The sequence below is a fragment of the Mytilus californianus genome, unplaced genomic scaffold, assembly GCF_021869535.1.
Source record: "Mytilus californianus isolate M0D057914Y unplaced genomic scaffold, xbMytCali1.0.p SCAF_11, whole genome shotgun sequence".
Classification (NCBI taxonomy): Eukaryota; Metazoa; Mollusca; class Bivalvia; order Mytilida; family Mytilidae; genus Mytilus; species Mytilus californianus.
This window is the reverse complement of record NW_026262593.1, coordinates 17,394,867-17,421,960: the sequence shown is the minus strand read 5'-3', so window position 1 is coordinate 17,421,960 and position 27,094 is coordinate 17,394,867. Positions and strand designations below refer to the sequence as shown.

Sequence of the window (27,094 nt, the reverse complement as noted above, 5' to 3'; positions counted from 1 at the left end):
GTTTAGGAATTTTTGTCAGATGTTTGGACTCATTGGGTTTTTTTCCTACGATACAGGGTAAAATATTTTGCCCCACATCACCCACTTTTCTTTTCATAGAAGACTTCAATAGCTCACAAAAAGACAACAAAGATAGGCGTGTTATACACCATTGTGTAGATAAAATCAATTTAAATTTACCGCATAACAAGTTTTAGTGGGGTAGACAACCGAGAAATCGTAATATAACGGAAGTTTGCGACCGGGTGACATTTTTCAAAAATGCGAGTTAAGTACCTCGTGTTATATTAAGGTATGAAGAATTTTTTTTCAGAGCTAAGTGACGGTGGATCTATCACGTCCTTCTTTTGCCCGAATGACATCTACCGAATGAGACTTATCACCGATTTTATACTTAAATTATCAACACGACGGGTCCTACATGTAAAGCAAGATTTGCGTACCCTTGCGGAGCACCTGAGATCAAACTCGTCTTTTAGTGGGGTTCGTGTTGCTCAGTCATTAGTTTTCTATTTTGTGTTTTGTATGCTGTTGTTTTTCTTTTCTTTATTTTTCGTGTCATTGTCAATTTATTTTCGACTTATGCGTTTGAAAATTCCTTTGGTATCTTTTCGCCTCTTTTTTACAATTGGATAACTTTTGAATATATGCAGTTTGGTTGTGCCTAACTTATTTCAAACGGGATAGCACATCCTCATTTTTACGGAGATGTTATTTACCGAGCCAGGAAATTTAGAAACGATACGGGTAAACTTATCGATCCTTTAAATAAACTTATTCTAAAAGGTTACCAATTCAACACTGTAATTAGATCTTTGAATATTGTTTTTTTTTTGGTATTAATATTGATTTTGTTATCAGTAAATTGAAACCAAGTTAAATATTATTGTTATATCCATATGCACATTCATGGCTCTACAATCTGTCGATACCTGTATCTTGGCATTGCACAAGGTCATGTTTTTTCTCTGACTGTTTATGACGTCTTTACACTAAATCCATTGGATGTTGGATGTGTACTGATTGATAAGTAAGTCTTAGATGCATATTTTTCATTAATTGTGATTGGCTCTGAACTAGGTGTCAGTAACTGCGAGTACTCTCAGATCTGTACTTAGTGTCTTTTTGTTGTTTGGATGTACAAGTACCCGTCCACGTCCACTCTGTGTTTTGATAGATGTATTTCTATTTGTACTCATCTGATGAGTTAAGCCTTTTTCAACTGATTTTTATAGTTTTTTCTCATGTTGTTACACCACTGTCTCAGATTAGGGGAGGGTTGGCGCCTTCAAACTAGTTTAACCCCGCTACATTCTGTATGTGCCTGTCCTAAGTCAGGAGCCTGTTATTCAGTGGTTGTCGTTTGTTGCTGTGTAATATATTTGTTTTTTCGTTCATTATTTTGTACATAAATTAAGCCGCTAGTTTTCTCGTTTGAATTGTTTTATATTTGTCATTTCGGGGCCTTTTATATCTGACTATGCGGTATGGGCTTTGCTCATTGTTGAAGGCCGTACGGTGACCTATAGTTGTTAATTTCTGTGTCATTTGGTCTCTTGTGGAGAGTTGTCTCATTTGCAATCATACCACATCTTCTTTTTTATATTGATGTTTATACTTTATAAAACATCTTTATTTTGTGATCATCTTTAATATGAAATAAAAATCATATAGCTTTAACAATAACTAACGTCATTCATTCCTGGATCGTCCAAACTATTGGGAATACAAGAATGTCAGCATTTCTGAAAAAGAAAATATTAAATGTGAGATAGAAGTTATTTAAAATCTCTCTATTCCCTCTCTCTGAACAAAAAATCTCAGAAATAGTACAATAGACATGCATAGGTATTAATATATGTATTTATATAATTTTTTTTCGCGGTCGGAGACTTTATGTGGGTATCATTTGTCAGGACTTGTTGGAAAGTGTTGTTGAATAATAAATCAGATGTATAAATAGATACTCCATATTTACCTGTATGTTAAGTGTACCTTTTTCCGAAGTTTGTCGACTTGATACATTTTGTATTAACATTCTTTTAAGCGTCACATGGAAGGGGTTCATTTTTGTATGAATTTCATGTGTAACACACTTTTTTTACCTTAAAAAATTTCCCCCTTTTCAAATGATAATAATGATAAAAGGAGATAGTGGATAAATATCACTGAGACAGCAAACAAACGACACAAGTCAATAGGTCAACGGTCTTCATCAATAGACAAGTGTCTATACAAAATGTTGAATTTTCATGCAATCCGAATTTAATACAAAAGTATTTATTGTATAGGAGATAAGATTTGATACTAAGGAAGATAACCAATACCAAAAAAACTTAAATTCCACAACTTTTTCTGTGTCATACATCGATGAATTACCTTTTTTGCTTAACTCGCCATCATCATTGGTATCACATAGTCGAACAGTCTCTCTCGCCTTCTCTATTGGTGTCGAACCGTCTTTCGGTTTTGTAACTTGAACCAATTCTTGAGCTGATAAACGACCATTCCTATTATCATCAGCCATTAAAAACACCAAGTTGAGTGTATTTTCGTAACTTCTTCTCGAGAGGAGCTGTAACAATAATACAAATACAAATATGGGCATTTTCAATTATATGAAGAACACATAAAAGTTTAAGAAGAAAAGGTAAACATCAATTTTGAAAACCTTAGTGTGGATTTATTCTGGAAAGATTTAGGCAAAAAATTATTTTTGCTTTTGTCAATACGTGTTGTATTTCTTGGCAGATTTGGGCAGTTGAAAAGACAATTTCCTATATGCTTAATGTAAACCCATTTGCAGCCAAAGATGGTCGAATCCAAAGAAACACACTTTGTAGGTTCGTACTTGAAGAATTAATTCACCAGAAATATTAAAATTTGATATAAATTTTCGATAGTCTCTAATATCAAAATAAAGGCATAAACCCCCTTTCTACCACGTTCCCTTTATTGTTGTAGTATCGGTCAGTCGATTAGCGTAAGATCCCTGGTTAATGGCCATAAAAGGCATCAACCCCCTTTCTACCAAGTTCCCTTTATTGTTGTAGTATCGGTCAGTCGATTAGCGTAAGATCCCTGGTTAATGGCCATAAAAGCGGAAAGCATTACCATTAGAATTCTAGGAAACTGCATCCCATTAGGACTCAGTGTCTTAAAATTGCTGGTTTAAAAGTTCTCAAGAAGTATATTTTTTCCGAATAACACTTCATTAATTTAGCGCCCAAACCCATTTAATGATATCCGAGAACACCACTCGTGTTTAAGTTCGCACGAGTGTTCATCGCAGATGCTTTTTCTAATAATTTGTGACTCATTGCTGCATTTTTCTTTAATTTTCTGGACGATTGGTCTACTTCGTATCCTTGAAGGCCTCCTAGCGATTATATGTATTTTGTTCAATCGGCACCGCTTATCTAATGATCAACCTTTTGTTTTTGGTATCTGTTAGTTTTCGTTATGTCACTTACCGATTTGCTGGTTTTCTGTGTAATACTTACCGATATGTTCGTTTTCAGAATGTTACCTATCGATATGTTCGTTTTCAGAATGTTACCTACTGATCTGTGAGTTTTCAGTTTATTACTTATCGATCTGTTAGCAGTATGTAACTGATCGATCGCTTGTTTTTGGTGTGTTACTTACCGATCTGTTAGTTTTCGATTTGTTACTGATTATTCTGGTAGTTTTCAGTATGTAACTGATCGATGGCTTTTTTTTGGGGGTGCTACTTACCAATCTGTTAGTTTTCTGTTTGTTACTGATTTATTTGTTAGATTTCGGTATGCTACTGATCGGTCGTGTTTTCTGTATGCTACTTACCGATCTTTTATTTTCCGGTACGTTCCCCAAAATATCTTCCAGTAGGCAGTGTCCTACTATCACAAGTGTCGTCAAAACTAAAAGTGTTTTCATCTTCTGAAAATACAAGTTGGAAAAATGTAGATTGGGAGGGAATCCTTATTAAAGCTATTGGACTTGAAGTGTTCATAAGGGAGGTAATCCTTATTAGAGATATTGGGGCTTGGCGTGTTCATAAGGGAGGTAATCCATATTAGAGATATTGGGGGCTTGGAGAGTTCCTATGAACATTATGTTTTTGTTGACGGAATTATCATAAGGTGCATTGTATATAATTCTTAACAAGAGACAGGTCTGCATTTTCAAGCTTGTATTTGACTTACAAGCTGGAAGACGGGGTTTTATTTCGGTAAACTATTCCATGCACTGTATGGAAGTTATATACATTTGTTCAATGGTTACGTTATCTATACCCATATACTTAATATAAATTAAAATTGACGGGGGTTTCTGTCAATAAGATATGTTCCTTATGTCGTATTTACAATCCACTTCCTTTTTCACCACGAATGTGACCTACCGAATTAGACTATTTACCGGATTTGTAATAACATCGGCAACACGACGGGTGGAGCAGGATCTGCTTACCCTTCTGGAGCACCTGAGATCAACCTCAGTTTTTGGTGGGGTTCGTGTTGCTTAGTCTTTAGTTTTCTATCTTGTGTACTATTATTTGTCTGTTTGTCTTTTTATTTTTTAGCCATGGCGTTGTCAGTTTATTTTCGATCTATGAGTTTGGCTGTCCCTCTGGCATCTTTCGCCCCTCTTTTAAGACAGCTACCTAACATTGAAAATAACCAAAATACTTCTAGAGGACACAATACAGTCTCAAATAATAGACAGGTGTCTATCTATAAGAGTCTTTAGAATTTGTGAATTAATTAAAGTGAAACAATTTAAAATCTTCCATCAACACCGTATTCTGCCAAAGGTCGGCGGTTCTTTCTGGGTACTATGAGTTCATCGTTTTGTAGCAGTGGAGGATTTTACTATAATGTTGAAAGGTAAATCAACACTTGGTCAAAATCGGTTGCCTAACAGAGTGGCAATAAAAATAAATTGAAAGACAAGCATCATGTAGTCAAAATCGGCTAGATAACAGAATGGCAATTTAAAAAAATGTTATCCGGTATTGGCAATTAAAACAAATTACCATTATCGGTAATTAAATTTTTTAACCCGTGTTTATATTAAAAAAAAAGTTTACATGTATTTTTTTTTTACTTTTGAACAGGTCAACGGCTAATTATAAGTGGAAGTAACATTTCCTACTTACCCGTTCAGCAATGTGAGTTCCATAATCTATAACCATAAAAACCACAACATCACAGATGCATGGATGTGTTTTGCCGGTTATATGACAATATAATGGCTTTTTTTTTAGCATGTGACCAAATTATTGATAACTAAAGATAGCTCAAAATTGAAATGTTAATAAATTTCGAAATATTTTGAGTATGTTTAGCGTCCATCAGTGTAAGATGTTGATTTTACAAGACCATGTAAAATTTTCAATATTGTTTTGAAATTGTCTCCAATAGTTTATGAAGACAATTTCAATATTATTGGAATGTGTAAAATTATTGAACGATGTTCTGAAATACATATTATTTGGACTCTTTCATATTCAAATACTAATAAAATTGAGAATGGAAATGAGGAATGTGTCAAAGAGACAACGACCCGACCATAGAGCAGACAACAGTTGGTTTAAACAGCTGTCTGAATTATACACTTTGAGTATGATATTTCTTATTAATGAAATTTGGTCCTACATGTTTCCTTTTTGAACCATCGACTGTCACAGAATAAACTTGTGCTTTAAGAATAGGTTTCAGCGCTGGTTTGATGATAGGAAATTAAGCGATTCTTATTAAAGCAACTGTTATTGAAAGTATATAAGAATTTTTAATCAGGAAGAACAGACAATAGCATGATCACGTAATACAAAGGTAACTAAACAAAAATATGAACTTACGATCCAAAACTATTTTACTATTTTAACTAAATCTTATCTTAAGTTCTATTAATAGAATGTTCTTGTTTCGTAGAATCATCATTGGAGTTCTACCGACATTGACAATAAACAGTGAATTATTTAACCCTCATATGATTCTAAAGTTGACTAAAACAGCCAAATATGTGTCAGTTACTGACAACGGTGTACGAAGGTACATGGTGTCAGTTTTAATATTTGTTTTATTTCATTTTTTAAAGAAAATGAAAACGAAAATTATGGCAATCAAAGCTTACATTTATATGATAAAAATGAAAGAGTAAATACCTTGTACGAATTTTCCACTCTCTGTTGATCTTTGATGTTAGTATGTTACTTTGCCTCTTTTATTAAGAACAATAACCACCACAAGTTTATATACAGTTAAAACAGCGGAGGATGATGTAGGTGGACTGTCATTATTTTCAATAATTGGAAAATACTTTTTTTGCAAAATGTCATTATTCCAAAATTTGAAAATTAATGTTATAATTTGTGACATTAGCCCAAATATAAAGGTTGGTGATTTCATCACAAATTGCAAGCATTAAATTTTTTGATGAGCAATTGCTTGACATTATTGTACAAAGGTTGACATGGTTTAGAGGAGACTTTGCTATTCAAAATTTGAAAATAAAAAAAAATGCATGGCTGTAAGAAGAAACTGCAGTAAACTAATGCCAGAGTATTCAATGCCGAGATCGTATACGTGTATAACGATGAAAAAAGAACCAATATCTTGAAATTTAAATCCAGTCACTTGAAATACGCCTCTCCCCCCAAAACACCCATTATTTCATTATAAACATGTACCTCTTAAAGCAATAAAAGCATGGTTGACAAAAGGATTATTATTCAAGAATCAATTATCATACGCATGATCATGTGATCATACTGAGAGGGTAAAAGGGTTAAAAGAACGTGGAAATGAGGGGGCGGGAAGCCGGAGTCAGGGGGAGGGTAGTAGGATCCGTGGGAAGAGGGGGAATAAAAGAGGGATATTCTGAGAAAACGTATTTTGATAAATGTTCGTCTGGGGGTAAGGGGGAGGGAAGCGGGAATATGAGGGAGGGAAGTGTGACTTGGAAGTCGGGAAGTGGGAATAGGGAACCACCTGTCCAGCCCTACAAACTGTTGTTTTCCTTTGGTTTTTTTTTATGGAGAAAAAAACTACAATCAACACCTTGATGTTTTACGGTCGCAATCACGTATTGGATTATTGTCAAGTGTCTTTGTTTCATATGGAGATATACGCTCACTTTGTCATACATCAGACTTATCATGTTTAGGTCTTGACGCATGTTTTGTCGTCTGGGAAGAGGGTCCTTATATTACATGTGATGCTTTATGGAAGATCATATATCTTGAATTTCATATTCTATACAGAACTAAGAAAACGTTGTATGAGTAGCAATGAGAGAATTCTCCACCATAAAGCAAAGGACAAAAATGTCAACTAACAATTACAGGGGACCGTACGGCCATCAACACTGAGCAGATTCTAATTTAGTTAACTAAATCGGGATAAGAAATTGTGAATTTCATATTCTATATGGAATAGATGGTATACGAGGTGAATGTAAATCTATACTTTTTTATACACTTGCATGGAAACTCAGGATTTACGTCTATTATGAATAGTATTCTACTTTACGATAGTCAATTTGATTACTACTGGACAGAACGTATATCTGTGAGCTGAAAATAAAAGTGGGGCTTTAAAACTAAAAACACCGGGAATGTTCTAAACCGAATATCTGAAAGCCAAGGATGTAATAAGAGCTAAAACAGTTGAAGAGCTGTATGAGCAAAAAGAACCTCAAAATAATAGCCTCATTCATCTGATGTCAACTTTATCTTAGTGACTTAAAATCATTTATAAATTTATAAACGGACAATTTTAGAAAGGTTTGTTATAAATCATGTCAGTACCGAAGTACTGACCACTGAGCTGATGATACCCTCGGGGACTGATAGTCCAAATGTTGGCATAAAATAAAACCCCAGTTGGTACATTTGTTTATTTGCATATAACACGAATTATTGATCAGAATCAGGTTTTCATTGGTTGTAAATATTTCTCCAATGCCTGAAATTGAATGAGACTTTTTATATAATCAAAAGGTCAAAAGGTCAAAGGTAAAAAAAAAGAGATAGTTAGTGAATACAAAATGGATGGAATTTGTATGCAGTATTCATGTAGCTTTAACCAATATACTCTTTTTTGTTGAATAATAGTTACTTGATGGTCTAAAGCTGTGCAGTAAAATAAGTTTATAGATTCTCCTGACTTGTTAAACTTTTTCATTTTCTGCAAATTTTATATTTTCATTTTCTGCATATTTTATATTTTTGTATCCCGTATAAAATTTTGATGAATACCAATGTGAAAAAATCGTTCATCATGCTTGTAAAATATATTTCTCATTGATACCTGTATCTACAAAAATACTTTTAAAAAGTAAGAGGTCGGAAAATAAACTGTTGATTTTAAAATGAATAGAAGTTGATGAATCGTTGAGAACACAGTTCACCATAAAATTGTTTGTAATTGAGTGCATATTATGTAACAGCAACAGTTCTTCGGTGAAAATCAAGAAAACCTGTTGAACTATGGTCATTTGTATACTATTATAACACCATAAAAGAGTAGTTAGGTTTGATAGACTTCTGAATTGAGTTTAATTATTTGAAAGTGATGGAAGGTAAATTTATTTGCAGATGAACTGAGACTGATGTACCTTTTCAATAATAGTACCCATGAAAGAAAAAAAACTCAAAAGAAATATTCCTTTATTTTCCCTTATTTATGTTGTACAATATTGACTAAAATTTGAACTTTTTTTTTGAGATTGCAAGCAGAAGTCGACATTTTTTTAACATATGGTACATTTACGTTATATCTTAAAATAAAATAAATAAAGTACTTTTTATTGTCAAAATGCCAGATGTCTCTAATGAAGCCCAATAAGTAATTCAAGCTTAGGAGAAATTACATACATTCAATAGTGACATTTAATGTTATTTTAATATAATATGCTTTTAATCGACTCATCTGACTATTAATTAGCCTAAATTGACCATTTGATTTGTCTATATGTTCCACATCATCTTCATGGTATTATAATACGACCTTTTATAGTACCCTCTTTAAGTAATCTGTCTACAATTATCTTACGATAAAGAGACAACCAATCAATCATCTCCTACAAAAAATAAAATATGGTTTTATATGCAAATTATACCTTAATATTTAGAATGATATTACTGGAACATTATGATAATTTGTTACACCTAAACCTGATTTAAAAACAGCGGTGATGAAATACGAGAAGTCTCGCTGAGCCATGAATATATTCGGCTCTTATTTGATCCAGTTTTGACATCCCTGTTAGATTTACATCAAAACAGTATAGTTGATATAATAATTCTTTAAAAGCATATGAAAACGAAGGAAACCCAAAATTATCAAAGAATTATTAAGGTCAGCATATGGCCATTAACAATAAACAATCTAATTTACAATATGTTAAGTTCTTTTCCTTTTTTTATATTTATTATTTTTAAGAATTACAACAAATACAACACATCAAACATTCATATAGTAATATTAGCAATACATTTGAATATATATTTATTTATAACAATAACCATTGTTGGAAATTCATTTTTATATTTATGTGAAAACAGAACATAAATACGGAAGAAAAGATAATTTGAGTTAAATGTTTATGTACCACTGTGTGGCACATGAGAAGGGTAAAGTATTTTATGAAAAAAGAAGAGGTTAAAAATATCCTGTAAGATTGCAATACATAATAAATTGTGCTATTAGATAAAATAATATATTATGTTAGTTTTGACAATAAGTATCTGTAAAAAAATAAATGACAAATTGAATTATAAAAATAATTCTTTAAATACATTCCACATGGTATCAAAGTGCTCTTGTCTTTTATTTTTGACTGCAATTTTTTTTTCTAAATTGTACATATATTTTCGCTTTTCTTTAATGGCACTGAGTGAAAGATATTTTGAAAAACATCTACTGTTGTATATACTAGTATACTGTTTCATATATAGAAAAATCAAATTATAAGGGTCACCTTTTCGAACGTTTGATATATCTCCAAAAATTAAATTTAACTTATTAAATGGCAGGCTTACCCCACCAGATAAAAACCAATAATCAATATCTTGTAAAAATTTTTGGATAATCTCACAATTCCACAAAATATGTTCAACAGTTTCATCTTCTAATTTACAAAAAGTACATAAAGGGTTATCAATAAGTTTTATTTTACATAGAATTTATTTTTGGCAAGAGTTCTGTGGTTGATTCTGTACTGAAGCCACTGTAGTTTAGTATTGACAGTGACTGTAAAAGGTAGTTTGAATATATGTTTCCAAATGAGATCTTCGACTAATATTTTACCCCACTTCAGTTGTCCTGTTGGATTCACATTGTTACTAATGAGTATTTTATACATATCTTTAGAACCTTTTCTACTTTTAAAAAAGACCTGTAAGCAAGCTGGAATAAATGTACAACATAACTTATATGAATGTTTTTGATAATTACTTGCTGCTTTTTAAATAGCAGAAATAACACTCATGTAATTAAAAAAAATTACATTGATATCATAACATTGCTGTAACAATTCTAATGAAATAAAAATTCCAATTTCATCTATTACATCATTTACATATTGTTAACCATGATTAAACCAATGTGGATAAATAAACAGGTTTATTACCAATTCTAATCATATTGTTAAACCAAATAGGATTTGATAAAAAATATTCGTAGTCCATATTTCTTTCTTTATCAATTATCATTTCCCATGCTCTGAATACATCTTTCCAAAAACTGCTTTTGATAAATAAACTAACTTGTTTGATATACTGAACACCACAATTAAAGGGGCACTAGCTACGAGATATATAAAAAAATCTAAAATCTGATTTTTTTGGTTCAATCTCTAATGAAAGTGAAATAGTGAAATAATAATTCGCTTTTAGCGGCCAGTATGGTTCAATTTTGTCAAAGTAAGCTAAGAAATATTGATGATGAATTATTCACTTACAAGTGAATAATTCGACCTCATTGAATCCATATTCACGTGGACTTCAATTTGACCCCTTAGCTAGAGATTGATAACGCATGAATTGTTCGTGTTGAGTTATTTAAAGAAAAAGAATGTCAACATTGAAAGTGAAACAAAGGTAAATCATTTGATTGACTGATTCGATCAACAAAAAATCATTCTTATACAGTTAAAAACGATGATAAACATATAATTTTAATCATATAATATGAAATTAAACAGACCTAGAAAAATCCAACTGCACGAGTTCGCTTTATCTATTTATATCTATATTTATGTTTACATCGCTTATATGGTCATCGGAGGACTTCGGAGGTCAACTCGATAGTTAATTAGACGGCGTCTAGACTAAAATACACAAGAAACGAAGCTACATATTATCGAGCCCATGCCCTGTAAATTGTTTATTTTAGACTTTTAATAGTTTGGATAAATGTTTTACATTGTTATGAATCAAATATGAGAATTTGAGTCAAATCGGTGAACATGAATTTGACAGCTAGTGCCCCTTTAAAAAGTTTATTTCTATCAATATCAGACATCAGAATACTTTGCCACTTATTATCCCTCTGAAAAATCCTTCTTATCCATGATGATTTTAGTGCCATGGTAAAACTATAAAGGTCTATCATTTTTAATCCGCCCTCCAAATATTCTTTAATCAATACGTCCTTCTTTACACTTTGTATAGGAGAGTTCCATACAAATGTATAAAAGATGTCATTAATTTTTTGGAATACACTGGAGGATTAGGAAAAAAAATAATAAGGTGGTTTAAAATAGGTAAAAGAAGAGTTTTTATCACAGTTATTCTACCTATTACTGTAAGGTTTCTTTTTAACCACTGTTTTATTATGTTCTTTATCTGTATAATTTTATCATTATAGTTGATGTTGACAATATTTTCTAAGTCCACATGAAAGTTTATACCAAGTAGTTTAAAAGTTGTCTCCCCCTCGAAAGGTTTACATCAGGACATAAAATTTCTTTGCTATACTTTTTACTTCCAAAACAAATTACTTGTGCTTTTGCAAAATTTATATTTAAACCAGATATTATTGCAAACCAGCCCAATTCAGATAAGGATTCATATAAAGATTTTTCCCTACCATCTAAAATCAATGAAGTGTTATCAGCAAACTGTGACAACTTATGCTCAACTTGATTAACTTCAATACCACAAATTTCCTTATTTCCTCTTATCTTTAGTGCAAGAATCTCAGCACATAGGATGAAAAGATAAGGTGAAAGCGGATCGCCTTTTCGGCAGCCCCGACCTTTGTAAAAAAATGCAGAAAGGTTACCCCCTTGTATAACTGCAGACTTGATATTATTATAAAACGCGTTTATCCAATTGATAACTGATTCACTATAACTAAAGAACTTTAAAACATTTAGCAAGAAATCCCAAGAAATAGAATCAAAAGCTTTTTCGAAATCAATTAACAACAAGATCCCAGGTATTCCATGATCTTCTGTGTATTGTATGATATCAAATAAAAGCCTTATATTTTCTCCTATGTACCTCCCACTAATAAAACCAGTCTGATCTAGATTGATAAGTTTGTCAAGGACACTCTTAAATCTGTTTGCAATTACTGCTGACCCAATTTTATAGGCAGTGTTTAAAAGTGAAATAGGACGCCAATTTTTCAAAACATGACGAGGTTTATTTCATTTTGGAAGACAAGTAATAATTCCTTGCTTTTGTGTTACTAACAATTCTCCCTGTTCTGAACCATAATTTAAAGATTCAACCACAAAAACATGGAGATCTTTCCAAAAAAAAATTCAGTTGAAAAGCCATCAGAGCCAGGAGTTTTATTATGTTTCATATTTTTTAATGCCTGTCCGGCCTCTTTGACTGTGATTCTACCCTCCAAGCTCTCCTTCTCATCACTTGAAAGTATTGGAACATTTACATTTTTAAGATCTTCTTTCAGATCAGCTACTGAACTTGAGTTATCTCTCTTCTTATATAAATTTTCGTAGAAAAGTTTTACTTCTTTTAAAATATTGTTCTGATCAGTAAGTATTACCCCATTATCTCTTTCAATTTTTGGTATAATTTTACTCATAAAATGTTTTGATATTGACTCCAATCCATAAAAATAATTTGTTGGTTTTTCTCCTTCCTTTATCCATTGAACACGTGATCTGACTATTTTACCCTTTAACTTCTTAATACGTAATTGTTGAAGTTCATTTCTTTTTTGCTCTCAAGTTTAGTTATTGAAAGTTCGTTAACATTATCCTTTAACTGTATAATTTCATTTCGTAAAGTTGTTTCTCTTTTTTCAGATTCCCTCTTTTTGTAACTGGAATAAGTAAAATTAAAATTGAAAATGGAAATGGGGAATGTGTCAAAGAGACAACAACCCGACCATAGAGCAGACAACAGCCGAAATAAGAAATACTTTTCCCCCTGATTTCCATCAATAAAGTTTCAAGAAAAAGTTGGTGATTAATTCTCAATTGAATATCTTCATTATCAATCTCATCAATATAATCAAAATTATAAACAAGTGCACAATATTGAGCTTTTATTTCACTAATCTTTTGTTTAGGGGTCATCCATAATTGTCAACCATTTTCCAAAGTGTACAAAACGTACACTTGGGGGGAAGGGATTAACAAATCAACGTTTTTACCGTACGCTTTTTTTTTATTTTCAGAATTTTTTCGTTTCCGCAGGGTTCTGTTTTTTTATTACCGCGATGAAGTCATTTATCATCTATGCGTTTGAAATTGTACATTAAAAGTAGCATGTTTCAAAATATATGTTTCAAAATATATGTGATACAGATTATCTCTTTGGATTTGTTGTCGAAAGTAATATATAAAAGATCTATAAAAGTCCTAAAACCTAGTACAAATTTATGAGCACTTTGTTAATCATTGTGTATCAAAACATGATGGTTCTAATCAGACCCTTGTCAATGAGGCCAATTTATTTCAGGCTAGCTGCTTGATTGCTTGCTTTCAGTGTAATTTCTTGGTTTCATTAAAACCAACAAAACAACAAAAGGGTATCTTTATACTCTTTATTCTGACAAAACACAAGCATCACAGATAGATGTCATCAAATAAAACAGTGAGATATGTTTCAGTTTATTTTCAATGCAAATTTCTATATCAAACTAAACTATAAGAATAAGAATAAGAATATTTTATTTCCAATTAAAGGGCCCTATAAAGAGCTTTCATCACACATTACATACAAGTACATAAGATTAGACATAAATTTAGAGACATATAAGAAAACAACACCGTTTAACACTATTAAAAATGCTATGAAAGGCCAGGACAGAACCAGATAATACAATCAATTTCTTTAAAATATACCATTGAAAATCATATACCACTCAAAATATGTATATTTCTTATAATAGACAGGATCTTCTTTTTATTAGGAATGATTAATTCTTCTTGAAATCTGAAAATGGTTGATGTACACTTTTTGAGGGAGGTTGGGGGGTCTGAAAAAGTGTATGTTTTGTAAACTTTGGAAAATGTTTGACAATTATGAATGACCCTTAACTGTATTTGTATATTCTATATCATAAAGTAAGGAGTTGTTGAATTCCATAAACCTTTTACTCTAATAAAAGGATTAAATTCCAGTTCAGGTAATACCATAGAATGATATGAACGATAGCTTGGATGTACTTCACAGTTTTTGAGACTATTTAACATATTATCTGTAAAAAGAAAGACGTCTTATCTAGCCTGTTTAAATGGAGTTCTTTTTCTCCAAGTATACCTTTGGACATTGGGATAAAGCTCCCTAAATGGATGTATTAAACTTCTTTCTTCGATGATTTCTAAAATACTTTCTCTAGCCTTAGGGTTATAAGTATCTTTGTAGTTACAATAATCTATATAAGGGTTCTGTACAAGATTGAAATCACCACAAATTATGTAACTTTCATTTTCAAAATCATCAAAAATGCTCATAATATTATAACAAATTTCAGGACTATCCATATTTGTACCATATAAGCACACTAAAGTAATTTTTTGATTTTCTATAAAAACTTCTAAAATCAAATAGTTACCATTTATATCTTTTTTTTAACACTTTGAACTCAAAATTAGTGTTGAATGATATAGCAACTCCTCTAGAATTGGAACTAACAGAAGAAAAATAACTTTCATATCCCCACATCGATCTAACGCTTTTTTCTAAATCACTTGTTAAATGTGTATCCTGGATGCAGTAAATATTATATGCTTTTAACTTCAGCATATTGAAGACATTTTTCCGTTTTACTTTATCTCTCAGTCCCTGACAATTAACAGACACAATTTTTAAGGAACCCATGTTTGTAATAACTTTGTATCAATATACAACATAAAATATTTTTCAAAAATAACACAACATTGCAGACAGTTACAGGACATATAGATATCAAACAGGATAATTGGCAGAAATTAAAGACAGTAAATTTGAAGAAATTGTAATGAAAAAAGATTAAAAATATATTTAAATGATTCAATATGGCAACACAAAAGTACCATTCCATACTTTTTATGTCAAACTTTTTAGTATTGCAGAATTAATTTTTAAACATAATTTTGCCAACTTAATATTTTTAAACAATAATTAAATAGTATTCACAATAATTAAGTATATATATATATATATATATATAAACAAGTCTAAATTGAAAACCACGTTCAAACCTATGATTGCGTTGGATAAAAACCCCAATTTGTATACGTGTGCATGCAAAGCAAATGTCTTGGTAGAGGGGTCTAAATACAGCACAAACAACATTTTCCAAAAGACCAAATGAGTGAAAAAGTATATTTTAACAAAACGCATTTGACTAACAGGTCGAACAACTGATATTCTTAAACTCTGCTGACTGCCGTTGGCCATTGCCAAATAAAAGGATCACAAGATGTAATAAAATGGATCTTTATTATGATTTAATACCAAACAGAAAACAATAAACTTGCGAAAAAGATGGTATACCGCAAACATGAGGTGCAAAAATTTGTACAACATATCCGGATTTCGACAATTAATGTCTCTTCAGTGATGTTAGGAATCGAAACGGTATTTGGAAGGCCATATAATTTACCTCAATTTAGGATAGACTCTTGAATTTTGAAAGAGTCAAAATAGGATGAACGGATCATAGAAACCCGAAGGCAAATATAATACAAGCCCAAATGAAAAAATATAAACAAATCTAAATTGAAAACAACGTTCAAACCTATGATTGCGTTGGATAAAAACCGCAATTTTTATACGTGTGCATGCAAAACAAATTTCTTGGTAGAGGGGTCTAAATACAGCACAAACAACATTTTCCAAAAGACCAAAAAAGTGAAAAAGTGTATATTTATATATATATATATATATATTTATATAGTTTCTTTTCAAATTTCTATGCTAACATATATATAGACAAAAACTATCAATGTAGAAAATCAAGTGTTTATTTTCTTTCCTGCAGTCTTCTTCGAACGTCATCAAAAAGTCTATATTTTAGTTGCAGTCCATCTTCAGTTCTTCCAAAAACCCCACAGGTATAATACAACACTGATTTAAAGCATTCCATGTATAAGTTTGGTTATTAGTTGCATATTTCTCCTTGTGACATCATCAGAGAATTGTACATGGTCCTTTAAGGTTGCACTTTGTAAATCACGTGTGATTTGCAAGTTACGCCTCTTTTGGGGAGAAATTGAATATGCATATCAATACTGCTACTGTTTACATAGTTGTTGCCATGGATGCAAACTATTTTTTTTAATTAAGACTTGATTGGAGAATTAAATGGATATAAATAAAAATGTCGATTTATTTAACTTATTTTTCAGGAGGACTGGAAGACATTTGGGTGTTGAGTCAAATTAAATGGAAAAATTCAGTGCGATCCTGCAATGTTTATACATGGAGGCCAGTAAAACTTGAAAATATGCCGCACAGCTATATGTTTTTATTGGTGCAAAAAAAAAGCAGTGCTTGTCTTCTTTCCAGGGAAATATAACATTCCCCTAAAACTTCCTGAATGAAGTGTGACTGCATATGCATTTTATGCAGTTCCTATGGAAAATTGCATTGCTGGTTTTACACAAGTGCAACCTTAAGTCTTTTCCCACTCTCATTATGCTCCTTTTGTCATCACTATTGAAAAGTCTAACAATGACAGGGTTTGGCCCAGGTCGATCTGAGGGCAGGCGATGGATAGCTACTACAGCTCTCTCTTCTAACTGCACATTCAAATCTCTCCTTACTTTCTCAATGAAATCTGATCGTAAGTCTTGTTTTTCATGTCTTGGAAAGTTCATAACCTTGATATTATTTTTTCTTTGATTATTGTTTATTGTAATTTGCACTTATAATGGCTTCTTGTGTTGATTTTACAGTGTCTTTTAAAATTTTCTTATCATTAATGACTGTGTCTCTTAGGGACAACATCAAAAGTTGAATGTAGGATAAAAAACTTAATTCACATAGTTTGTTCACTGACCCCCCCCCCCCCCCCCCCCCCCCATCTTAACTTAATTTCGGAAAAAATGATTGACCAATATGGGCATATGCTTTCAGAGTATACTTTTTGTATCATGGGTCCTGTTTCTCCTCAACAATGTATGTTTGTTCTGTATATTGACTTGGACATCAATTTAAAAAAATAGTGGAAAAAAGTGGTGTATTTTTAGTATGCATAAAAAAAGACACTGTTAAATTATAACATATAGCACTTCGTTTAGATGAACTGGGTTTATGGTGGCATATCTAAATCCGTTTGATTGAACTGGGTTTTAGGTTTCATATATTCACTCCGTTTGGTAGAACTTGGTTTATGGTTACTAGTATTTATCACTCCGTTCGGTTGAACTGTGTTTTATGGTTCAATATCTCCCTCTGTTTTGTGGAACTGGATTATATGTTTCTATATCTCAGTCAGTTTGTCTGGACTGGGTTTTATGGGTCCATTTCTTACTCCGTTTGATTGAACTGGGTTTTATGATTGCGTATCTTACTTTGTTTAATTTGATTGGGATTTTTGGTTCAATATGTCTGTCCGTTTGGTTGAACTTGGTTTTATGGCTCCATATCTCACTCTGGTTGACTGAAAGCAAGTCAGTTTTGATAGACTTCTGAATTGAGTTTCATTAATTGAAAAGTGTATGGAAGGTAATGATAAATGCAGATAAACTGAAACTGATGTACCTTTGCAATAATATCACATATGAAAGAAAGAAATAAAAGAAATATTACTTTATTACCATTTTTTTTAAATTTACTGAAGAAGTATACATTGAAGTCAAGTCATTGTTGGTGCTGTTTGGTCGCTGTCTCATTATTGTATACTAGTACTCAACGGTTCCTTTCATTCAAATAAATTTTAGAAACAAATCCATAGCCCCGCCCCAGTTTTGCTTTCTGCAATATTTAGGAAAATCTACAATTAGAAAAAAAAGAAGAAAAAATGCACAAAGAAAGGCATGTACAATTTTTTTTTCAATTATAATGTAAACTAAAAACCAACATTTGAAAAATTACAACAAATTAAAAAACGGTTATCAATATCAACAATCTCAATTTGGAGTGATATTTTATATGCAAATTGTTTCATTGTAGCTTGACCTATCCCGTTTCATTATCCAAGTGACAGTTTCTTTTACATGCTTTCCTGTGTTGTTTAAGGGAATATTCACAGAAATATATAATTAAACAGCAATCCGATATAATAGCTCACTTGACAGAACATGTGAAGAGTCTAGAAGCGACAGCCTGCAACGCTAATTTTACATTTTACGACTTAATTTCACTGATTTGGAAATACTGTACAATGTTGAATACTATTGACTAAAATTTGAACTTTTTTGCTTTTGAAGATTGCAAGGAGAAGTCGACATTTTGTTTTCATATGGTAACTTTACGTGATGTATAAAAATAAAATAAATAATGTACTTTTCATTGTCAAAATGCCAAATGTCTCTAGTGAAGTCCAATAAGAAACGCAAGCTTAGGAGAAATTACATACATTCAATAGTGACATTTAATGTTATTTTAATATAATATGCTTTATTTAGACTCATCTGACTATTGATTAGCATAAATTAACCAATTAATTTGTCTATATGTTCCACAACATCTTCGTGGTATTATAATACGACCTTTTATACTATCCTCTTTAAGTAATCAGTCTACAATTATCTAAAGATAAAGAGACAACCTATCAATCATCCTCCTACAAAAAACAAAAAATGGTTGTATATGCAAATTATACCTTAATATATAAAATGATATTACTGGAACATTATGATAATTTGTTACACCTAAACCTGTTTTAAAAGCAGCGGTGATGAAATATGAGAAATCTCGATGAATCATGAATATATTCGGCTCTTATTTGATCCAGTTTTGACATCCCTGTTAGATTAACATCAAAACAGTATAGTTGGTATAATTATTCTTTATTAGCATATGAATACGAAGGAAACCCAAAATTATCAAAGAATTATTAAGGTCAGCATATGGCCATTAACAATAAACAATTTAATTTACAATATGTAAAGCTTCAACTCTCCCCTGTATATAACTTTACCAGAATTCTATCTATCTTAAGGGTTTTTTTTTCTGTGTGATTTAATCCCACTACAAGAGAAAATTGTATATATTTAAGTACATGTTGAAAAAATTTCTCTCAACTACGTTTTTTTATAATTGCTAAGTTAAATACGTGTACCAATAGAGTGATAGTGCTGCTGGTGGATATTGCCCAGTTGCTACGGCCTTGACACTTTGCACGATTTAAATAATATAAAATCTTGCTATCAATTTCCAGTTTACACACATTGACCTTAATCAAGCAAAGATGGCATTAGACGATTTTGAAAACTTGTTGGTTTTGATGCTTCTAAAATTTTTATATATTTGGTTTACAAAACTTTTTGATTTTCTTATTGTTATTGGGGACTTCGTTAATGGGGTTTGTTCCTTGGTTTTTTTGGAATTTGGTTTCATGGTTTCACATCTCACGCCGTTTTGTAGAACTGGATTATATGGTTCCATATCTCACTCAGTTTGGTTGAACTTGATTTGAAAGTTCAATCTTTCACTCCGTGGTTGAACTGGGTTCCAGATCTCAGTCCATTTGGTTGAACTGAGTTTCATGGTTTCTTATCTACCTGTTTGGTTGAACTTTGGTTTGTGGCCCTATATCTCATTCTGTTTGGTTAAACTGGGATTGATAGTTTTATATCGCTCTGTTTGATTGAACAGGGTTTGATGGTTCACACGCTCTGTTTGGTTGAACTGGGTTTGATGGTTTTATGTTGCTCTGTTTGATTTAACTGGGATTTATGGTACCATATCTCCTTCCGTTTGGGTGAAATGGGTTTTCTCGGTTGAATCCAGTGGGAGGTTTAGCTAGCTATAAAACTAAATAAGTGAAATGCCTGTACCAAGTCAGGAATATGAGATTTGTTTTCAGTTCTATTGATGTGTTTGAGCTTTTGATTTTGCCATTTGATAAGGGACTTTCCGATTTGAATTTCCTTAGAGTTCGATATTATTTTATTTTTACTTTTTTATGTGGTTCCATATCTCACTCCGTTTATTTTAACTTGGTTTTATGGTTCAATAACTCAGTCCGTTTGTTTAAATTGGGTTTTATGGCTCCATATCTCACTCTGGTTGATTGAACTTGTCTTTATGGTTTCATATTTAAGTCCGTTTGGTTGAATTGGATTTTTTGGTTTCACATCTCACTCCGTTTTGTAGAACTGGATTATATGGTTCCATATCTCACTCACTTTAGTTGAACTTGGTTTGATAGTTCCATCTCTCACTCCGTTTGGTTGAACTGGGTTATACGGTTCCATATCTCACTCCGTTTTGTTGAACAGGGTTTTATGGTTCAATATCTCTCCGTTTGGTTGAACTTTGTTTTGTGGCTCCATATTTCATTCTGTTTGGTTGAACTGGGTTTGATGGTTCATATCGCTCTGTTTGGTTTAACTGGGTTTGATTGTTTATGTCGCTCTGTTTGATTTAATTGGGATTTGTGGTACCATGTCTCCTTCCGTTTGGTTGAACTGGGTTTTCTCGGTTGAATCCAGTGAGAGGTTTAGCTAGCTATAAAACCCTATTTATCCATCATTTTGTAAATAAAAGAAATGCCTGTACCAACTCAGGAATATGACAGTTGCTTCCATTTGTTTGATGTGTTTGAGCTTTTGATTTTGCCATTTGATAAGGGAATTTCCGTTATGAAATTCCTTGTAATTCGATTTTTTTTTTATTTTTACCTTTTTATGTGGTTCCATATCTCAGTTCGTTTGTTTTAACTAGGTTTTATGGTTCAATATCTCAATCCTTTGTTTGAACTGGGTTTCTTGGTTCCATATCTGACTCCATTTGGTTGAACTGGGTTTTATGTACTATCTTTCATTCTGTTTGACAGACTGTTACGGCTGAATTTGTTGTGAACTAACCTCAAAATTTGACATTACCAAAGTAAAAACGGACCTATGCCGCATATCCACTCCACATGTTATAACGGTTGAAAACGTTCGTGTTTATCATGAAGTACATTTTATTGCTTCATCGATATTTTCCACTGGACGTTGAACGAGGAACACTCAATCAATCAATCGATTTGGAATATTATGCTTAATGTCAGAATGCGGTTTTAGAAACAAAACCTTGAGCGGAAAAGTCATTTTTGGATAATGAATCAGTAATATTGGTGTACAAGCTTTAACACGTAATTGCCCTAAAGTAATCCTTGTTATTTGTAAAACATAACAAAAAGTGGGCATGACCTAAAAGCAACATATTTGTTAGGCGCCGTTCGTATGTAGCTGGAAGAAATCTAACTGTTTTTGAACTTCGTTTCATTACGTGACCTAGTTAAATTATTATCAAAATCTATTAACTCTTTAATATATGCTGTCGATTTTGTCTTATTATCTACACCAGCAAAGGGGCTCCAAATCTGTACTGATAAACTAGTTTGTTGTCTTATTATCTACACCAGCAAAGGGGCTCCAAATCTGTATTGATAAACTAGTTTGTTGTCTTATTATCTACACCAGCAAAGGGGCTCCAAATCTGTATTGATAAACTAGTTTGTTGTCTTATTATCTACACAAGCAAAGGGGCTCCAAATCTGTACTGATAAACTAGTTTTCCAATGAATGGAAGATTAATGTTAGTCTTAAGAAGACAAAAGTCCTACTTTTAACAAAGCTGGACGTAAATCAGACATTCAAATTAAATTTAAAAATGAATTATTGAAAATGCTCAACAATATTAATATTTCGGAATTATTTAACTGTCTCTGGAACTTTTTCTGCAACAAAAAAGATTTGTATAAAAAGGCTTCAAAGCATTATTACGATAAGAAAATCATTCAATAATGTCATTCAAATTGCAAACATTCTCTTACATATCTTTAACCATATACTATTAAAACAATTACATTATGTGGTTCTGATATATGGGGCTATTACCCTACAAATAAATTTGTAAATTATGTAGAAAAAAAAATTCTAAAGAGAACTTTTCACTAGTCTTGGAAAATCTTCACACTATATTTTGTAAATATGTAAAAGGTTGGTGTCATATAGTTAAATCTGTTGACAGGTCCCACTCTTGAATCATTTAATATGTCAAATTCAATGGTTTAAGAAAATAAAGACTCCTGGGTTGGGTGTGTGGACGCAGTATTTAATATTTCAACATGTAATTTCTGTGTAACAATCCAGAAAAGTTTAAAATCATTTATATTATAAATAAACTAAAATCTAATCTACATTCTAAATTTGTTAACATATGGAAAATAATTTATTCAGTGATAAAGGAAATTTTTTGAGCTCTGGAAATAAGTTAAGAACATACAAGACTTTTAAAAATAACTTTGCCCTTGAACCCCATCTTCTCATTGGTAAGAGGGAACAGACTGAGGCAGTTACTTACAAAATTTAGAACCAGTTATCACCAAATTGAAAAGGGTAGATACTTGAGCTAAGAAGCAAATTACCGCATATATAAATTTGTTAAACAGTTTTAGGATGAGCTCCACTTCTTAAATAAATGCAAAGGTTATAGCGTAGAGCGGGATATTCGGAAAAGAATTTATTTTTTTTTAAGATACAAATAACTTTATTTGGCTTATGTCATCGGAGGATAAATCTGTAATCATAAATATATACCATACTCTGTCTAATTTATATAGACACATATCAGAAATATTTGAAAAGATACCATGATTAAAATGATATTATATAAAGATATAAAGTTGTCTTTTGGTCTTAAAGTTGATGGCTGTCTCATTGGCAATCACACCACATCTAATTTTATCAAATATCAAGATTTATCATGATCGCAGTGTGACTACAGGGATCAGTTTCACACAGCTGTCTTATGACTAAGATATGTCATAATGACTTAGGATGGTCTAACGACATAGTTTAGTCCTAAGTCGGTTTCACAAAGTGGTCATAACATCTATTATAGTTGGTCATAAAGTTAGGACTACACGAGAGGTGTCTTAAGTTGGTCTTAGGATAGTCATAAGTTAAGACACCGTTATGATGTCCTAACATGAAGTGTAAACAAATATGGCTGTTGTAGTTTTATTGCACCTCAGACGACGACAACAAAATATACACAGAAATAGAATATTCAGAGACCCTGACAATCCTTTAGGTTAATTAGATTATGCATTAATTTTACAGCATATATTCTCCCAAATCTTCTTTTTGGCACTATTTGTAATCACATTTGAAAGTTTACTGAAAAGTACTGACTTGTTCTTTTCCACGGCTCTGATTCTGTGAAATTTTGACCCCTTTTCCTGCTCATGACTTAATCTTTATAGGTTGACGGATTATCAAAATGATTTATCAACAATTAACAATCGATGTATGCACGATTTTATCCTTAAACCTTATTAACCAATACAGTGACAAATCGAATTCAACTCACTTGAAAAAAATTTTATTCTTTTTTTTCCCGTTTTGTATTTGAATTTGCATATATTGGTGTATTATTATAGATTATTTATACAAATTACAACTATTTACGGTTTATTACGAGTTAATACGGAAAATCATTCCGTGGACAATCGTAAGAAGATTTTTTACATATCAAAAAATATGCCTCTCCTTTTACGAATCAGTAAGATTGTCTGCGAGTTGATGCAAGTTGTGATTGTGACGAGTTATTTACGGATACCATTAAGTTATTTACGGATGATTGCGATTTACTACGAGTAGGCGATCCGTAAGGACTCGTAAGAAACATTTGTGTATGTTAATGCCCCCTTCACATACACGTTTTTTTTTACACGAGTCCTTACGGATCGCCAACCCGGAGTTTGAGAACAATTCAAAACGGAAAACCAATGTTTGAATCATCGAGATAGTAACCCAAAGACAAAAATAACAAAAGGGACTTAGAATGGTAAAATTACAGTACAATAATAGAATGATGTCTTTAAAATATGCCACGCTCCAAATCGTCCCGAGTCTATTTTTAACAGGAACGAATAACACATTTGCCATTAACATCCAACTGTGATAACATGAATAACTGAAACAAAAATCAGATATTACATATTACGAAAACTACTGGCTAAGAACATGCACATAGAATAAATAGGAAGTTCCTTCATAGCCTATAATATTTCACATGTACATTTGTACATAATTGATTTACTAACCTTTTGATACATTTGTGTTTTAGTTTCCATGTACTAAGGTTGAAGGTCGATTAACGGCTAGCTACCTTTTATGAGACATGTTTTACAAAAGTACATTTTTCTTGTAAGTCGGTTAATTGAAGTTCAAATGAAGGCAGACCTAATAATTGATATAACTATTTCTCTTGTGTTTTGGATGACTTTTCCTTGTCTCTTTCCGAGGTATGATGTAAGCGTTGTTTAATACTAACTTAAGAATCAATAGGCATGCCTATTGTAAAAATGTGTAAAAAAAAATCTGGTTTTTTATTATTATTTTTTTAAACTGATGACGATCTTTCAAATATATTCTCTCCGATAAACGAATATTTTGTCTAGACTAGCGATTTAGAGTTTGATATATTGCATAGACACTTGTCTATTTTTGACGACCTCAGGTTGACCTCGATTTTTGTTCTTTTTTGTAACATGAGGCGACTTATATTTAAAAGACGAATACCCTCGACGCCAGAGACCAAAACGGACATTTATGTTGGTGTTGCTAGATAGGAAATTAAATAAAATAATTGTAAAAGTAAGTCTCCATGTATTTGTAAAAATTTTCATCGTGAAACGGCTTGTTTTCATGTACGTTTTTTGCATCGTCAAATCAATATGACTGTCGTTCTATGTGAGGTTATAGGACGGTCAGCTTCGAAGTACGAAAGTTTAGAAAAGAGAGGCGAAAGAAACCAAAGGGATATTTAACCTTATAAGTCGTATGTTGATCTCTATATGTCTTAAATGACTAGTTGTTTTTTTTATTCTTTTGTCATTTTTAAAGAAAGAATCCATCGAATTGTCACCAGCATTTTCTCTTCTACATCTAGATTAGAAGAAATAGAGTCACCGAAGACTTCAGGACAACTTTTCCTGACAATGTTAGAAGCTGGTTGACATTTTCATTTTCTTTTTCTTTTGAGAAATTCATACTTCTTTAAAACATTTTGGTATTGGATATTGTAAAGGTCACATGTAACAGGCCACGAACATCTTAACCTCAGTTTTTCACACCTCCAGGAACGAGGAGTGTCAGCCGAAAATAACAAATGTACTTGAAATTAAATTCTAGTAAGCTTTTCGTTGTTGATAGGTAGGATTGTTTTTTTTTCAATGCCATAAGTTTGTAGGCACATGTTTTTGAACGTTGCATTTTTTGTATATGCTTGGTCAACAACCTGAGTTTTAAATTACGAAAATAACGTCTGTGACCTTCTGACATGTCTATATGATAAAGTCTGTGATCTTCTGACATGTCTATATGATAACGTCTGTAATCTTCTGTCATGTCTATATAATAACGTCTCTGATCTTCAGTCATGTCTATATGATAACGTCTGTGATCTTCTTACATGTCTATATGATAACGTCTGTGACCTTCTGACATGTCTATATGATAAAGTCTGTGATCTTCTGACATATCTATATGATAACGTCTGTGATCTTCTGTCATGTCTATTTGATAACGTCTGTGATCTTCAGTCATGTCTATATGATAACGTCTGTGATCTTCTGACATGCTTATATGATAACGGCTGTGATCTTCTGTCATGTCTATATGATAAAGTCTGTGATCTTCTGACATGTCTATATGATAATGTCTGTGATCTTCTGTCATGTCTATATGATAAAGTCTTTGATCTTCTGACATGTCTATATATGATAACGGCTGTGATCTTCTGTCATGTCTATAAGATAAAGTCTGTGATCTTCTGACATGTCTATATGATAACGTCTGTGATCTTCTAGCATGTCTATATGATAACGTCTGTGATCTTCTGACATGTCTATATATGATAACGTCTGTGATCTTCTGTCATGTCTATATGATAAAGTCTGTGATCTTCTGATATGTCTATATATGATAACGTCTGTGATCTTCTGTCATGTCTATATGACAACGCCTGTGATTTTCTGTCATGTGTATATGATAACGGCTGTGATCGTCTGACATGTCTTTATGATAACGTCTGTGATCTTCAGACATGTCTATATGATAACTTCTGTGATCTGACATGTCTATATGATAACGGCTGTGATCTTCTAACATGTCTATATGATAACGGCTGTGATCTTCTGTCATGTCTATATGATAACGACTGTGATCTTCTGACATGTCTATATGATCATGAGTGAACATGTATTACTATAATCAATTGAGTTCCCTGGTAAAGATTACTGATAAAAGATATATACCGTTACAAACGGAATAAATTACATGTGTACTAATGAATTGGGCTAAGTTTCAAAGTATATTATGCCGCTTGTTGTATTCGAAGGTTCAAGCTACACAAACAGTGACTCTACTAATTTAATTTCTCGTGCAAATAAAGAAGGGACAAAAAGTAAAGCAAAAAGTAATTAGTTATGGCTTGAGGAAACCAATCGTCCAATGTAATAAGTAGAATTAA

The 27,094-nt window shown here is 32.0% G+C and overlaps 1 long non-coding RNA gene across 1 annotated transcript in view; it reads right to left on the bottom strand.

Annotated features, from left to right (window-relative positions):
* Window positions 1-1,631: 1,631 nt before the first annotated feature.
* Window positions 1,632-27,094, bottom strand: part of LOC127719688 (uncharacterized) — a 40,098-nt gene continuing 14,635 nt past the window's right edge. The window contains exon 4 of the long non-coding RNA XR_007990449.1: window positions 1,632-1,745. This is a non-coding gene — a long non-coding RNA (uncharacterized LOC127719688). The remainder of the gene's footprint in view (window positions 1,746-27,094) is intronic.